The 16,359-nt window shown below is 39.5% G+C and overlaps 1 pseudogene; it reads left to right on the top strand.

The window, feature by feature from the left end:
* Nucleotides 1-5,238: 5,238 nt before the first annotated feature.
* LOC144310119 (18S ribosomal RNA) lies at nucleotides 5,239-6,193 on the top strand (annotated as a pseudogene).
* Nucleotides 6,194-16,359: the final 10,166 nt, after the last annotated feature.

Below are 16,359 nucleotides of genomic sequence, written 5' to 3'. Positions count from 1 at the left end.
TAGATTGTGAATCTAATAATAAAAGCTCAAACCTTTTTGCTTACCGAAAAAGTACTGCAAGAACTGCTAACTCATGCTCCCATGTATAAGAACATGGCTTTTTCAACTTTTATAGGATAGAAGTAATCCATTGGTCTTAGGAACCAAAAAATTGGTGCAACTCCAAATAAAAGTAATAAATATATTTACTTCATGCATAATCACAGCTCTAGTCATTCTTACTTTGCCCATCATTATAACCTCTACTAAACTCTACAAAAATAAGCTATACCCATACTATGTAAAAACCGCTACTTCTTACGCATTCATAATTAGCATAATTCCCACAATAATATTCATCTACTCAGGACAGGAAACAATTGTTTCAAACTGACATTGAATAACAATCCAGACCATAAAACTATCCATGAGTTTTAAATTAGACTACTTCTCAATAATCTTTGTGCCCGTAGCCCTTTTTGTCACGTGGTCTATTATAGAGTTTTCTATATGATATATACACTCCGATCCTTATATTAACCGATTTTTCAAGTATCTTCTCTTATTTCTTATTACTATAATAGTCTTAGTCACCGCAAACAACATATTCCAACTATTCATTGGCTGAGAAGGAGTTGGCATTATATCATTTTTACTTATTGGATGATGATACGGCCGAACCGATGCAAATACAGCTGCCCTACAAGCTATCCTCTATAACCGTATTGGAGATGTAGGCTTCATTATAACCATAGCATGGTTTCTATTGAACTTAAACACATGAGACCTTCAACAAATCTTTATTACAACAAACGATAATTTTAATTTGCCGCTACTTGGCTTACTATTAGCAGCTACCGGTAAATCTGCTCAATTCGGCTTACATCCCTGACTCCCCTCAGCCATAGAAGGCCCCACTCCTGTATCAGCCCTACTTCACTCAAGCACAATAGTTGTAGCAGGAGTATTTCTTCTTATCCGCTTTCATCCACTAATAGAGCATAATCAAACTATTCAAACCCTCACTTTATGCTTAGGGGCTATTACTACACTATTTACTGCAATCTGCGCTCTTACACAGAACGATATCAAAAAAATTGTAGCGTTCTCTACCTCAAGCCAACTAGGCCTAATAATAGTAACAATTGGCATTAACCAGCCTTACCTAGCCTTCTTACACATCTGCACTCACGCATTTTTTAAAGCTATGTTATTCATATGTTCAGGGTCAATTATCCACAGCCTAAACGATGAACAAGACATTCGAAAGATAGGTGGCCTATTTAAAGTCCTTCCCTTCACCACAACTTCCCTGATTGTCGGAAGCCTCGCATTAACAGGCATACCTTTCCTTACAGGATTCTACTCCAAAGACCTGATCATCGAGTCCGCTAACACGTCGAATACCAACGCCTGAGCCCTCTTAATTACACTCGTTGCCACATCCCTAACCGCTGCCTACAGCACCCGAATTATATTCTTCGCTCTACTAGGCCAGCCCCGCTTCTCCCCTATAATCCTTATCAACGAGAATAATCCTCTCCTAATTAACTCTATTAAACGACTCCTTATCGGAAGTGTATTTGCAGGATACATTATCTCCCACAGCATCACACCCACCACCATCCCACAGATAACTATGCCTCATTATCTAAAAATGATAGCCCTTGCAGTAACTATCTTGGGTTTCATCCTGGCACTAGAACTAAACCTTACCATACAAGGACTCAAATTTAACTATCCATCTAATTACTTTAAATTTTCCACCCTCCTTGGCTATTATCCAACCATTATGCACCGCCTCACACCTAAAACAAGTTTAACCATCAGCCAGAAATCAGCATCTATACTTCTGGACTCCATCTGACTAGAAAACATCCTACCCAAATCAATCTCGTATTTCCAAATAAAATCTTCTACCCTTATTTCAAATCAAAAGGGTCTCATCAAGCTCTATTTCCTATCGTTCATACTAACTATAATTCTCAGCCTACTAATCCTTAATTACCACGGGTAACTTCCATGATAACCAACACACCAGTTAACAGCGACCAACCTGTAACAATCACCAACCAGGTTCCATAACTATATAAAGCCGCAATACCCATAGCCTCTTCACTAAAAAACCCAGAGTCCCCCGTATCATAAATTACCCAATCCCCTATTCCATTAAACTTTAATACTACCTCCACCTCATCATCCTTCAAAATATAGCAAGCAGTCAACAACTCAGACAATAGACCAGTAATAAAAGCCGCTAGAACAGCCTTATTTGAAACTCACACCTCAGGGTATTGCTCAGTAGCCATAGCAGTTGTATAACCAAATACTACTAATATACCCCCCAAATAAATTAAAAACACTATCAGCCCTAAAAAAGAACCCCCAAAATTCAGAACAATCGCACAACCAATCCCACCGCTAATAATTAGCACAAGCCCACCATAAATAGGAGATGGTTTAGTGGCAAAACCCACAAAACTCATCACAAAAACGATACTTAAAATAAATACAATGTATGTTATCATTATTCCTACATGGAATTTAACCATGACTAATGACATGAAAAATCATCGTTGTATTTCAACTATAAGAACATTAATGACCAACATTCGAAAAACCCACCCACTAGCCAAAATTGTCAACAATTCATTCATTGACCTCCCAGCGCCATCTAACATCTCTGCTTGATGGAATTTCGGGTCCTTATTAGGAGTATGCTTGATTCTACAGATTCTAACAGGTTTATTTCTAGCTATACACTACACATCGGACACGGCCACAGCTTTTTCATCGGTCACCCACATCTGTCGAGACGTTAACTACGGCTGAATTATCCGCTATATACATGCAAATGGCGCTTCCATATTCTTCATCTGCCTATTCATACATGTGGGACGAGGCCTATACTATGGATCCTATGTATTCATAGAAACATGAAACATTGGAATTGTACTACTATTCGCAACCATAGCCACAGCATTCATAGGCTATGTACTGCCGTGAGGACAAATATCATTTTGAGGGGCAACTGTAATCACTAACCTTCTCTCCGCCATCCCCTATATCGGAACCAACTTAGTAGAGTGAATCTGAGGTGGCTTCTCAGTAGACAAAGCAACCTTAACACGATTCTTTGCATTTCATTTTATCTTTCCATTCATCATCGCAGCTCTAGCAATAGTACACCTCCTATTTCTACACGAAACCGGATCCAACAACCCCTCAGGAATCACATCAGACTCAGACAAAATTCCGTTTCACACCCCTACTACACAATTAAAGATATCCTAGGAATCCTACTCCTGCTCCTAGTCTTAATATCACTAGTTTTATTTTCACCAGACCTATTAGGAGATCCAGACAACTACACCCCTGCAAACCCCCTAAACACCCCTCCACATATCAAACCTGAATGATACTTCCTATTCGCCTATGCCATCCTACGATCTATCCCTAATAAATTAGGAGGTGTACTCGCCCTAGTATTCTCCATCCTAATTTTAGCATTCATTCCATTCCTCCACACATCTAAGCAACGCAGTATAATATTCCGACCCCTCAGCCAATGCCTATTCTGACTTTTAGTCGCCGATCTTCTCACTTTAACTTGGATTGGAGGACAGCCAGTTGAACACCCTTTCATCATTATCGGACAGGTCGCCTCAATTCTATATTTCACCATCCTATTGATTCTAATGCCAACAATTAGCGTTATCGAAAATAATCTTCTAAAATGAAGAGTCTTTGTAGTATAATCATTACCTTGGTCTTGTAAACCAAAAATGGAGAGTAGTCGCCCTCCCTAAGACTCAAGGAAGAAGCTCTTGCTCCACCATCAGCACCCAAAGCTGAAATTCTTCTTAAACTATTCCCTGACACCCCCTACATTCATATATTGGACCACCTCTACTGTGCTATGTCAGTATCTCCAAAAAATCCTTCTTTCCCTCCCCTATGTACGTCGTGCATTAATGGCTTGCCCCATGCATATAAGCATGTACATGATATTATATCTTTACATAGGACATGTCTAGTCCAATTCCACAACCCATTGATCCTCAACAGTAACTAGATGCATATCACTTAGTCCAATAAGGGCTTAATCACCATGCCTCGAGAAACCATCAATCCTTGCCTGTAATGTCACTCTTCTCGCTCCGGGCCCATGCTAATGTGGGGGTTACTATCATGAAACTATACCTGGCATCTGGTTCTTACCTCAGGGCCATGACTCTATTTATTCCAATCCTACTAATTCTCGCAAATGGGACATCTCGATGGACTAGTGACTAATCAGCCCATGATCACACATAACTGTGGTGTCATGCATTTGGTATCTTTTATTTTTAGGGGGGGAATCTGCTATCACTCATCTATGACCGCAACGGCACTAACTCTAACTTATCTTCTGCTCTCAGGGAATATGCCCGTCGCGGCCCTAATGCAGTCAAATAACTTGTAGCTGGACTTATTCATTATCATTTATCAACTCACGCATAAAATCAAGGTGCTATTCAGTCAATGGTTTCAGGACATATAATTCTAGGACACACACGTGTGTACACGTACGTACACGTGTGTACACGTACGTACACGTGTGTACACGTACGTACACGTGTGTACACGTACGTACACGTGTGTACACGTACGTACACGTGTGTACACGTACGTACACGTGTGTACACGTACGTACACGTGTGTACACGTACGTACACGTGTGTACACGTACGTACACGTGTGTACACGTACGTACACGTGTGTACACGTACGTACACGTGTGTACACGTACGTACACGTGTGTACACGTACGTACACGTACGTACACGTACGTACACGTGTGTACACGTACGTACACGTGTGTACACGTACGTACACGTGTGTACACGTACGTACACGCGCAAGACATTAAGTTAACTTATACAAACCCCCCTTACCCCCCATAAACTCATGTCATCTATTATACACTTATTTATGTCCTGCCAAACCCCAAAAACAGGACTAAGTGCATACAATACTCACAAGCTTTATTTAAATTGTATACAAATGTATTGCTACTCTAGTTAACTTAACACAACAGTCTTACACGCATTCGATCTCGTGGTCTATCTATAGATAGCATCCCCTTTTTTTTTCCTCTCATATTTACTATGTATTTTATTTATTATACACACTACAATTTCAGTATAAGTTAATGTAGCTTAATTAATAAAGCAAGGCACTGAAAATGCCAAGATGAGTCGCACGACTCCATAAACACAAAGGTTTGGTCCTAGCCTTCCTATTAGTTCTTAGTAGACTTACACATGCAAGTCTCCACGCCCCAGTGAGAATGCCCTTAAAATCAGCAGTGATCTAAAGGAGCAGGTATCAAGCACACTCTTAAGTAGCTCATAACACCTTGCTAAGCCACACCCCCACGGGATACAGCAGTGATAAAAATTAAGCCATAAACGAAAGTTTGACTAAGCCATACTAAAAAGGGTTGGTAAATTTCGTGCCAGCCACCGCGGTCATACGATTAACCCAAACTAATAGGCCCACGGCGTAAAGCGTGTTTAAGATACCTTTGCACTAAAGTTAAAACTTAACTAAGCCGTAAAAAGCTACAGTTACCATAAAATAGACCACGAAAGTGACTTTATAATAATCTGACTACACGATAGCTAAGACCCAAACTGGGATTAGATACCCCACTATGCTTAGCCCTAAACATAGATAATTTTACAACAAAATAATTCGCCAGAGGACTACTAGCAATAGCTTAAAACTCAAAGGACTTGGCGGTGCTTTATATCCCTCTAGAGGAGCCTGTTCTATAATCGATAAACCCCGATAAACCTCACCACCCTTTGCTAATTCAGTCTATATACCGCCATCTTCAGCAAACCCTCAAAAGGTAGAATAGTAAGCACAATCATTTTACATAAAAAAGTTAGGTCAAGGTGTAACTTATGGGGTGGGAAGAAATGGGCTACATTTTCTACCCAAGAACATTCCACGAACGTTTTTATGAAATTAAAAACTGAAGGAGGATTTAGTAGTAAATTAAGAATAGAGAGCTTAATTGAATAGGGCCATGAAGCACGCACACACCGCCCGTCACCCTCCTCAAGTAATAAGACACAACCATAACCATATTAACTTAACTAAGACACAAGAGGAGACAAGTCGTAACAAGGTAAGCATACCGGAAGGTGTGCTTGGATTAATCAAAGTGTAGCTTAACTAAAGCGTCTGGCCTACACCCAGAAGATTTCATTACTTATGACCACTTTGAACAAAAGCTAGCCCAACTAACCCCAAACTTAAGTATCACAGACATATAAAGTAAAACATTTAGTTAAATAATAAAAGTATAGGAGATAGAAATTTTAATTGGAGCGATAGAGATAGTACCGTAAGGGAATGATGAAAGACATCTTAACAGTATTAAACAGCAAAGATTACCCCTTTTACCTTTTGCATAATGAACTAGCCAGAAACGACTTAACAAAGAGAACTTAAGCTAAGCTCCCCGAAACCAGACGAGCTACCCATAAACAATCTAAAAGGATCAACTCATCTATGTAGCAAAATAGTGAGAAGATTTGTGGGTAGAGGTGAAAAGCCTAACGAGCCTGGTGATAGCTGGTTGCCCACAAACAGAATTTTAGTTCAACTTTAAATTTACCTAAAAAAAACAAAATTTTAATGTAAATTTAAAATATAGTCTAAGAAGGTACAGCTTCTTAGAATCAGGATACAACCTTTATTAGAGAGTATATACTAACATCACCATAGTTGGCTTAAAAGCAGCCACCAATTGAGAAAGCGTTCCAGCTCAACAAACAATATAACTTAATCCCAATCATATTACATCAACTCCTAATTATACCTCCTGGGCCATTCTATTTAAATATAGAAGCAACAATGCTAGTATGAGTAACAAGAACTATTTTCTCCCCGCATAAGCTTATATCAGAAACGGATAGACCACTGATAGTTAACAATCTGATAATATCAACCCAAAAATGAAATACTTATCTACCCTATTGTTAACCCAACACAGGCATGCATTTAAGGAAAGATTAAAAGGAGTAAAAGGAACTCGGCAAACACAAACCCCGCCTGTTTACCAAAAACATCACCTCCAGCATTTCTAGTATTGGAGGCACTGCCTGCCCAGTGACACTTGTTTAACGGCCGCGGTATCCTGACCGTGCAAAGGTAGCATAATCATTTGTTCTCTAAATAAGGACTTGTATGAATGGCCACACGAGGGTTTAACTGTCTCTTATTCCCAATCAGTGAAATTGACCTTCCCGTGAAGAGGCGGGAATGCCACAATAAGACGAGAAGACCCTATGGAGCTTTAATTAACTAACCCAAACTTATGGATACTAAATACCTACAAGGCATAACATTACACCATTATTGTGGGTTAGCAATTTAGGTTGGGGTGACCTCGGAATATAAAAAAACTCCCGAGTGATTAAAATTTAGACCCACAAGTCAAAATATAACATCACTTATTGATCCAATAATTTTTGATCAACGGAACAAGTTACCCTAGGGATAACAGCGCAATCCTATTCAAGAGTCCATATCGACAATAGGGTTTACGACCTCGATGTTGGATCAGGACATCCTAATGGTGCAGCAGCTATTAAGGGTTCGTTTGTTCAACGATTAAAGTCCTACGTGATCTGAGTTCAGACCGGAGTAATCCAGGTCGGTTTCTATCTATTATATAACCTCCCCCAGTACGAAAGGACAAGGGATGTAAGGCCTACCTCACAAAGGCGCCTTAAAACTAATAGATGAAGTCAACTCAATCTAACCAGTTTATCTCCTCATAAGCCCGAGAAAAGGGGCTTTGTTAGGGTGGCAGAGCCCGGTAACTGCGTAAAACTTAAACCTTTATTATCAGAGGTTCAATTCCTCTCCCTAACAAAATGTTCTTTATCAACATTATCTCTCTTATCATCCCAATCCTTCTTGCCGTAGCCTTCCTCACCCTCGTTGAACGAAAAGTCTTAGGCTACATACAACTTCGAAAAGGGCCTAATATCGTAGGCCCCTACGGCCTCCTTCAACCAATCGCAGATGCAGTAAAACTCTTCACAAAAGAACCTCTACGACCACTTACATCCTCCATATCAATATTCATTCTAGCCCCCATTCTAGCTCTATCACTAGCCCTAACTATATGAATCCCTCTCCCAATGCCCTACCCACTCATTAATATAAACTTAGGAGTCCTATTCATACTAGCAATATCAAGTCTCGCCGTATACTCCATCCTTTGGTCAGGATGAGCCTCAAACTCCAAATACGCTCTAATCGGAGCCCTCCGAGCAGTAGCTCAAACAATCTCATATGAAGTAACACTAGCAATCATTCTCCTATCAGTCCTCCTAATAAACGGGTCATTTACACTATCCACACTAATTATCACCCAAGAACATATATGACTAATCTTTCCGGCCTGGCCCCTAGCCATGATATGATTCATTTCTACTCTAGCAGAAACTAACCGAGCCCCCTTCGACTTAACTGAAGGAGAATCCGAACTAGTTTCTGGATTTAACGTAGAGTATGCAGCGGGTCCTTTTGCCCTATTCTTTCTAGCAGAGTACGCAAATATCATTATAATAAATATCCTCACAACAATTCTATTCTTCGGTGCATTCCACAACCCATTTATACCAGAACTCTACTCTATTAACTTCACTATAAAAACCCTCTTACTAACTATCTGCTTCCTATGAATTCGAGCATCATACCCTCGATTCCGCTATGATCAATTAATACACTTATTGTGAAAAAATTTTCTACCCCTAACTTTAGCCCTATGCATATGACATGTTGCCTTACCCATTATTACCGCGAGTATCCCACCCCAAACATAAGAAATATGTCTGATAAAAGAGTTACTTTGATAGAGTAAATAATAGAGGTTTAAATCCTCTTATTTCTAGAATAATAGGCTTCGAACCTAATCTTAAGAATTCAAAGATCTTCGTGCTACCAAACTTACACTATATTCTACAGTAAGGTCAGCTAAATTAAGCTATCGGGCCCATACCCCGAAAATGTTGGTTTATACCCTTCCCGTACTAATAAAACCCCCTATTCTCACTATTATTATAGCAACTATCATGGCAGGGACGCAACTATCATGGCAGGGACCATAATCGTCATACTAAGCTCGCACTGATTACTGATCTGAATTGGATTCGAAATAAACATGCTAGCCATCATCCCTATCCTCATAAAAAAGTATAATCCACGAGCCATAGAAGCCTCTACAAAATATTTTCTTACACAAGCTACTGCCTCAATATTACTAATAATAGGAGTCACCATTAACCTTCTTTACTCCGGCCAATGAGTAATCTCAAAAATCTCAAACCCCATCGCATCCATCATAATAACCACCGCCCTAACAATAAAACTAGGCCTATCTCCATTCCACTTCTGAGTTCCCGAAGTAGCACAAGGAGTAACACTTATATCAGGAATAATCCTACTAACATGACAAAAAATCGCACCTATATCCATCCTATATCAAATCTCCCCATCAATTAACACCAACCTTCTTATACTAATAGCCCTCGCATCCGTTCTAGTAGGAGGCTGAGGCGGACTAAATCAAACTCAACTACGAAAAATCATAGCATACTCCTCCATTGCCCACATAGGCTGAATAGCCGCTATCATTATTTACAACCCTACAATAATAATCCTAAACTTAACTTTATATATTCTAATAACACTATCTACCTTCATACTATTCATATTAAACTCATCCACCACAACCTTATCCTTATCCCACATATGAAATAAATTTCCCCTAATCACCTCCATAATCTTAATCTTAATATTATCCCTAGGAGGACTACCCCCATTATCTGGCTTCATCCCTAAATGAATAATTATTCAAGAATTAACAAAAAATAACATAATTATTATTCCAACACTAATAGCCATCACCGCTCTACTTAACTTATATTTCTACCTGCGACTCACATATAGCACCGCACTTACCATATTCCCGTCCACAAATAACATAAAAATAAAATGACAATTCGAGTACACAAAAAAGGCAACCCTACTACCCCCCTTAATCATTATCTCAACTATACTACTCCCGCTAACACCTATATTATCAGTCTTGGACTAGGAGTTTAGGTTAGACCAGACCAAGAGCCTTCAAAGCTCTAAGCAAGTGCTATACACTTAACCCCTGACCAAATCACCTCTAAGGGCTGCAAGAATCTATCTTACATCAATTGAATGCAAATCAAACACTTTAATTAAGCTAAGCCCTCCCTAGATTGGTGAGCTTCTACCTCACGAAATTTTAGTTAACAGCTAAATACCCTAGTAACTGGCTTCAATCTACCTTCTCCCGCCGCGTAGAAAAAAAAGGCGGGAGAAGCCCCGGCGGCGTCTAGGCTGCTTCTTTGAATTTGCAATTCAATATGAAAATTCACCACAGAGCTTGGCAAAAAGAGGACTTAAACCTCTATTTTTAGATTTACAGTCTAATGCTTTTATCAGCCATTTTACCTATGTTCATTAACCGATGACTGTTCTCTACTAATCACAAAGATATTGGTACTTTATACTTACTATTTGGAGCATGAGCCGGCATAGTAGGCACTGCCTTGAGCCTCCTCATCCGAGCCGAACTAGGTCAGCCCGGTACTTTACTAGGCGACGATCAAATTTATAACGTCGTCGTAACCGCCCATGCTTTCGTAATAATCTTCTTCATAGTCATGCCCATTATAATTGGGGGCTTTGGAAACTGACTAGTGCCATTAATAATTGGTGCTCCGGACATGGCATTCCCCCGAATAAATAACATGAGCTTCTGACTTCTTCCTCCATCTTTTCTTCTACTATTAGCATCTTCTATGGTAGAAGCAGGTGCAGGAACGGGGTGGACCGTTTACCCCCCACTGGCTGGCAATCTGGCCCATGCAGGAGCATCCGTTGATCTTACAATTTTCTCCTTACATTTAGCCGGAGTCTCTTCTATTTTAGGGGCAATTAATTTCATTACTACTATTATCAACATAAAACCCCCTGCAATATCCCAGTATCAAACCCCCCTATTTGTATGATCAGTACTAATTACAGCAGTTCTACTCCTACTATCCCTGCCTGTACTGGCTGCTGGAATTACAATACTTTTAACAGACCGTAATCTTAATACGACATTTTTCGATCCCGCTGGAGGAGGAGACCCTATCCTATATCAACACTTATTCTGATTCTTCGGACATCCTGAAGTTTACATTCTTATCCTGCCAGGGTTCGGAATAATTTCTCACATTGTCACTTACTACTCAGGGAAAAAAGAGCCTTTCGGCTATATAGGAATAGTATGGGCAATAATATCTATTGGGTTTTTAGGCTTTATCGTATGAGCTCACCATATGTTTACTGTAGGAATAGACGTAGACACACGAGCATACTTCACATCCGCCACTATAATTATCGCTATTCCAACAGGAGTAAAAGTATTTAGTTGACTGGCAACACTTCACGGAGGCAATATTAAATGATCTCCAGCTATGCTATGAGCTTTAGGGTTTATTTTCTTATTCACAGTAGGCGGGCTAACAGGCATTGTCCTAGCTAATTCGTCCTTAGACATCGTTCTTCATGATACGTATTATGTTGTAGCTCATTTTCACTATGTGCTCTCAATGGGAGCAGTTTTTGCCATTATGGGAGGATTTGCCCACTGATTCCCCTTATTCTCAGGTTATACTCTTAACGATACTTGAGCAAAGATTCACTTTACAATTATATTTGTGGGAGTAAATATAACTTTCTTCCCTCAGCATTTCCTAGGTTTATCCGGAATACCTCGTCGGTACTCTGACTATCCAGATGCATATACCACCTGAAATACCGTCTCCTCTATAGGATCGTTTATCTCGCTTACAGCGGTGATGCTTATAATTTTTATAATCTGAGAGGCCTTTGCATCCAAACGAGAAGTTGCTATAGTAGAACTTACTACAACTAATATTGAATGACTACATGGATGTCCCCCTCCATATCACACGTTCGAAGAACCTACATATGTAATCCAAAAATAAGAAAGGAAGGAATCGAACCCCCTAAAATTGGTTTCAAGCCAATGTCATAACCACTATGTCTTTCTCAATCAGGAGGTATTAGTAAAATATTACATAACTTTGTCAAGGTTAAATTATAGGTGAAACCCCTATATACCTCTATGGCGTACCCATTTCAACTCGGATTACAGGACGCAACCTCCCCTATTATAGAGGAGCTACTTCATTTTCATGACCATACACTAATAATTGTATTCTTAATCAGTTCTTTAGTTCTCTACATCATTTCCCTAATATTGACTACAAAATTAACTCATACAAGCACAATAGACGCACAGGAAGTAGAAACAGTATGAACTATCCTACCCGCCATTATCCTAATCCTAATCGCTCTACCTTCCCTCCGAATCCTTTATATAATAGACGAAATCAATAACCCCTCTTTAACCGTGAAAACAATAGGCCACCAATGATACTGAAGCTATGAATATACTGATTATGAAGACTTAAACTTTGACTCCTACATAATCCCAACACAAGAATTAAAGCCAGGAGAACTCCGACTATTAGAAGTAGACAACCGAGTTGTCCTCCCAATAGAAATAACCATCCGAATACTTATTTCTTCAGAAGACGTTTTGCATTCATGAGCTGTTCCATCACTAGGTCTAAAAACTGACGCTATTCCAGGACGACTAAACCAAACCACCCTTATAGCCATACGACCGGGACTGTATTATGGCCAGTGCTCTGAAATCTGCGGATCTAACCATAGCTTTATACCCATTGTTCTTGAAATAGTCCCCCTATCTTATTTTGAAACCTGATCTGCCTTAATAGTATAACCTAGACTAGACTTACTCATTAAGAAGCTATAAAGCATTAACCTTTTAAGTTAAAGACTGGGAGTTTTAACCTCCCCTTAATGAAATGCCACAGCTAGACACATCCACCTGATTTATTATAATCTTTTCAATATTTCTCACCCTCTTCATTCTATTCCAACTAAAAATTTCAAATCACCACTACCCGGAAAACCCAATAACCAAGTCTACTAAAATCACTAGTCAACATAATCCTTGAGAAAACAAATGAACGAAAATTTATTCGCCTCTTTCGCTGCCCCCTCAATAATAGGTCTCCCTATTGTAGTACTGATCGTCATATTCCCTTCCATTTTATTCCCAGCACCCAATCGCCTAATCAATAATCGGTTAATCTCCATTCAGCAATGATTAATTCAATTAACATCAAAACAAATACTAGCAATTCATAATCAAAAGGGACGAACCTGAGCTCTCATACTTATATCACTAATTCTATTCATTGGTTCAACTAACCTACTTGGACTACTACCCCACTCATTTACGCCCACGACACAACTCTCTATAAACCTCGGAATAGCAATCCCCCTATGAGCAGGGACAGTAATTACCGGTTTCCGCTATAAGACCAAAGCATCCTTGGCACACTTTCTACCCCAAGGCACCCCTCTTCCCCTAATTCCAATACTAGTAATCATCGAAACTATTAGTCTATTCATTCAACCCATAGCTCTAGCCGTTCGATTAACCGCCAATATTACTGCAGGACACCTCCTAATCCATTTGATTGGAGGGGCTACCTTAGCTCTTATTAATATTAGCGCGACCACAGCTTTCATCACTTTTATTATTTTAATTCTATTTACGATTCTAGAGTTTGCTGTTGCCTTAATTCAAGCCTATGTCTTTACCTTACTAGTAAGTCTATACTTACATGACAACACCTAATGACCCACCAAACTCACGCTTACCATATAGTTAACCCAAGCCCATGACCGCTAACAGGAGCCCTTTCTGCCCTTCTTATAACATCGGGTCTTATCATATGATTTCACTATAACTCAATATCCCTACTTACATTAGGATTCACAACCAACCTGCTAACCATATACCAGTGATGACGAGATGTGATCCGAGAAGGCACATTCCAAGGACATCACACCCCTATTGTACAAAAAGGACTACGGTACGGAATAGTTCTTTTTATTGTATCAGAAGTATTTTTCTTTGCAGGCTTCTTTTGAGCCTTTTACCATTCCAGCCTAGCCCCTACTCCTGAACTTGGAGGTTGCTGACCTCCCACCGGCATTATTCCTCTTAACCCACTAGAAGTTCCTCTACTCAACACCTCAGTCCTCCTAGCCTCCGGAGTATCTATTACTTGAGCCCATCATAGTTTAATAGAAGGCAATCGTAAACACATACTTCAAGGCCTATTTATTACAATCTCCTTAGGCGTATATTTTACACTATTACAGGCCTCCGAATACTACGAGACATCTTTTACAATCTCCGACGGAGTGTACGGATCTACCTTTTTTATAGCTACTGGGTTTCACGGACTACATGTAATTATTGGCTCCACATTCCTTATCGTGTGCTTTCTCCGACAACTATACTACCACTTCACATCAAACCACCACTTCGGATTTGAAGCCGCTGCATGATATTGACACTTTGTTGATGTAGTCTGACTATTCTTATATGTATCTATTTATTGATGAGGATCCTATTTCTTTAGTATAACTAGTACAATTGACTTCCAATCAGTTAGCTCCAGATCAACCTGGAAAGAAGTAATAAACGTAATACTAACCTTGATAACTAATGTAACCCTAGCGTCCTTACTTGTACTAATCGCATTCTGACTTCCCCAACTAAATATTTATACAGACAAGACAAGCCCCTACGAATGTGGTTTTGACCCCATGGGATCTGCTCGCCTACCTTTCTCTATAAAATTCTTCCTAGTTGCCATCACATTCCTGCTTTTCGACCTAGAAATCGCACTCCTACTCCCACTTCCCTGAGCGTCACAAACCAACAAGTTGACAACAATACTTATCATAGCACTCCTACTAATCTCCCTCCTAGCTGCAAGCCTAGCGTACGAATGAACCGAAAAGGGGCTAGAATGAACCGAATATGATAATTAGTTTAAGCCAAAACAAATGATTTCGACTCATTAGATTATGATTTATCTCATAATTATCATATGTCCATAGTATATATTAATATCTTTCTGGCATTCATTCTTTCTCTAATAGGTATACTTGTTTATCGATCACACCTAATATCATCGCTACTATGCTTAGAGGGCATAATATTATCACTATTTGTAATAATATCTGTAACTATTCTCAACAACCACCTTACATTAGCCAGCATGATACCAATCGTACTACTAGTATTTGCTGCCTGCGAAGCAGCATTAGGACTATCTCTACTAGTTATAGTATCTAACACCTACGGGACTGATTACGTACAAAACCTAAACCTCTTACAATGCTAAAAATTATCATCCCCACTATCATACTGATCCCCCTTACATGAGTATCAAAGCCTAACATAATCTGAATTAACACGACAACATATGGTTTGCTAATCAGCTTAATCAGCTTATTCTACCTGAATCAACCAAATGATAATACATTGAACCCCTCCTTAATATTTTTCTCTGACTCCCTATCAGCACCGCTACTAGCACTTACAACATGACTTCTACCCCTTATACTTATAGCAAGCCAACACCATTTATCAAAAGAACCCTTAACTCGAAAAAAACTATATATTTCAATACTGATTCTTCTCCAGTTGTTCCTAATTATAACTTTCACCGCCTCTGAACTTATCTTCTTTTACATCCTATTTGAGGCAACACTAATCCCAACCCTGATCATTATTACCCGATGGGGGAATCAAACTGAACGACTAAACGCAGGGCTCTACTTCTTATTTTATACTTTAATAGGATCTCTCCCACTCCTAGTAGCTCTCCTTTACATCCACAATTTCATGGGCTCCCTAAATTTTCTCATAATTCAATACTGAATTCAACCTCTGCCAAACTCCTGATCTAATGTTTTCTTATGATTGGCATGCATGATAGCATTCATAGTAAAGATACCTCTATACGGCCTCCACTTGTGACTACCAAAAGCACACGTAGAGGCCCCTATTGCCGGCTCCATGGTACTTGCCGCCGTACTCCTGAAATTAGGAGGCTATGGCATGATACGAATTACAACCCTACTAAACCCCCTGACCAACTTCATAGCGTATCCTTTCATAATATTATCTCTATGAGGCATAATCATAACAAGCTCTATCTGTCTCCGTCAAACAGATCTAAAATCCCTAATTGCATACTCCTCAGTTAGTCATATGGCACTCGTTATTGTAGCGGTTCTTATTCAAACACCATGAAGTTATATAGGTGCAACAGCCCTAATAATTGCCCATGGTTTAACATC

This window comes from Canis aureus, unplaced genomic scaffold (genome assembly GCF_053574225.1).
Source record: "Canis aureus isolate CA01 unplaced genomic scaffold, VMU_Caureus_v.1.0 ptg000430l_RagTag, whole genome shotgun sequence".
Taxonomy (NCBI): Eukaryota; Metazoa; Chordata; class Mammalia; order Carnivora; family Canidae; genus Canis; species Canis aureus.
This window is presented reverse-complemented; position numbering and strand designations above follow the sequence as displayed.